We start from the raw sequence: 2,756 nt of genomic DNA on the forward strand, positions 1-2,756 counted from the left end.
CCCCCAGACTGAGCACAGGTTTAAAAAAAAAAAAAAAGAAAAGAACATTGAAGAGAAAAACGACCTTATTCAAAACTCAGTGGGAAGACTACCCCTGAATTTCAATGAGCCTCAGCAGGCCTGTGAGGCTGGATTAACATAAGAGCTGGGAGGAAGATTTCCAGGTGCTCCCCACACCCAGAGTCAGGTTTTCCAAGAAGAGTCAGCACCAATGTGTTTTGCCCTCCAGCTCGGTAATGTGTTTACAGCCAGGCAGCCTGGCAGTGGCAAGGAGAGTTTCTGTGCTGTGCAGGAAACCCTGGCCACCCAAGATATACCTGTATATTTCTAAAAGAGTTTTACCTACCTTTCCATCTGTGGCAGAGAAGATGCTGACCAGCTCGTCCCAGCTATGCCCGGCTGGCTGAGGCACAGCCAGGGCAGGTGCCAGCACAGGTTTCACCTCCCCAGCCAGGCCTGTGAAGTCTTCTTGTTGGGAGAGCCCAGATTGCACCACCACCATCAGCTGGTAATGGGGATGGGATGGGGACGAGGTGATCAGTACCTCCAGGAGAGACCTGCCCTCCTTTGCAGGAATAGTGGCAGGTGAATGTGCCCACAAAGCTTCAGCCCCTCCTCAGTGTGCTGGGGAAAAATTCCTCCCTGACCCCTGTGTCCTCTCTGCAGTCTGGACCAGGAGGAGGGACCCAGCAGGACATCTCTGAGCTACAAAAATTTCCTATCTCGGCACAATATTCCCAATCTCACGTGGCCAGACCCTGTGAACACTGAAGGAAGGGCAGCAGCTGCTCCTACTACTGTTGGTTACTCTTGTTGTGGCAGTGGATGGGGTTTCATCTTCGTGTCTGCTTTCACCCAGCAGAAAAACAGGAGTGAATCCCACCAAAATCTCATCAAATTGTTGCTGGGTCTATCAGCAGGCAGCAAGCACAGCTGGAAAGGCAGTGACATTTGCAGGAGGTTTTATACAGCTGGGAGGGTTTTAACCCTTTCTCTCAGCAAGTTATTTAAAAATGTGTATTTGAGAGAGCTGAGAGAACAGAAAAACAAACCAGGCCTAATTGCACCAACTTGCAAAGAACAAGTCAGTTAAGGTCTCTGAAGGAAGAAGCTTCATCTTCAGCTCCCAGAAACATGTCTGTGTGCCAGCTTCAGCTGTTGTTATTTTAATGGGGACCAGGATTTGAATTGCAATCCAGTTCTCTGGGCTGCTTTGGACTGAACAGAGCCGGTGCCTCACTGCGGCTGTGGGAATCTCGTTAATGAGAGCAGGATCCACCTCTGACTCCATCACCAAACCGGGAATCAGCCTGACCATCTGAGCCAGGCTGCCATCTCACTGAAAGCTGCCTTTGTAACCTCTCCCTGTGCTTTTAGACCTCAGCTGAAATTTTTAATGAGTCCCTAGAATTAGCCCATCCAAGTAATTTATTTATGGGTTTATTGTGATGACCTGGTAAGACTCGGGGTTGCTGCAAATGTTCCAGAGTAATGCAAGGCACAGCCAGCCCAGACCCTGGCACTGGGTCGTAAATACCTAAAGACATTCTCGACAGCATTATTTCTGTATTATTTTTTTTTAAATGCTGAACTGTATGTTTTAGAATACACAGCTGTCTTTGTTCAGAATAAACCAAAAATAGCAGATTTTCCTCTGCTTAGCTGGGTGTTAAATTATTTACATTTCAAAACCCATAAGGAGAAACAATGACTGCGTTTCCAGAGCCTGCTCCTGCTGTCAAATATCCTTTTCTCTTCTGCAACCTAATTTAGACTTCCTTTTTAGAGTTGCAGTTTTGCTCCATTTTCAATTATATTAGAGGAACCAAGATTTCAGGCCATTATCTCATCATTCCCATGAACAGCAACACAATATGTGCTTGTGCTGCTGGGACACCAAGCCTGGCTGGGAGGACATGGCCACTGAAGAAAATCCAGAAGAAACCACACTGCTGCAGAGAGTACTGAAAGCCCAAGGAGAAAGCCCAAGGCAGGACAGGATGCAAGGTGGGGGTGGGTCTCTTCTCCCAAGTAACAAGCAATAGGACAAGTGGAAATGTCCTCAAGCTGTGCCAGGGGAGGTTTAGATGGGATATCAGGGAAAAGTTTTTCATGGAAAGGGTGTTCAAGCATTGGAACAGGCCGACCAAGAAAGTGGTGGAGAGGTGTTGGGTTAATGGTTGGACTCGATGATCTTAGAGGTCTTTCCACCTAAATGATTCTGTGATCCTGAGCTGCTTCTTGGGGTCAGGGCTGCGATGTTAAACACAAAGCCTGGAGAGCAGCCCAGGTGAGCAAAAGTGCTTTGATAGGGGGGTAGGTTGGGACCTGAACAAGAAGATGTCTCAAATATCACATAATTTCACCGGGTTACTTCTCTGAAGGGCTGGCTGAGCCTCAGCTTTTCTTTACCTACCCCCAAATTCCCCTTGGCACCTCCCTGCTTCCTGATCACCCTTGCCAGGTGCTTTGCCCTGTGACTGCCAAAACCCTTGTGCAAATGCCAGTTTGCCCTGTTGCCAGTTAAATCCCTGTGTGCATTATCACTGACACTGTGACTAAAAGCCAGTGGGGGCCGAGTGCCTGTGTGAAACAAGGACAAACCTGGCCAAGGAACATAGACTTTAGGTCTATTTTCTGTTGACCAAAGCTCATTATATTTTTTTACTCTTGTGGCAGAACAGCATCCCTTTGGTGCCTACTCTTCTTGGACACTTGTAGAAGGAATATCCTGCATCTGACTGGAATCTCAGTGT

The sequence above is a fragment of the Corvus brachyrhynchos genome, unplaced genomic scaffold (assembly GCF_000691975.1).
Source record: "Corvus brachyrhynchos isolate BGI_N302 unplaced genomic scaffold, ASM69197v1 scaffold162, whole genome shotgun sequence".
In the NCBI taxonomy this organism is placed as follows: Eukaryota; Metazoa; Chordata; class Aves; order Passeriformes; family Corvidae; genus Corvus; species Corvus brachyrhynchos.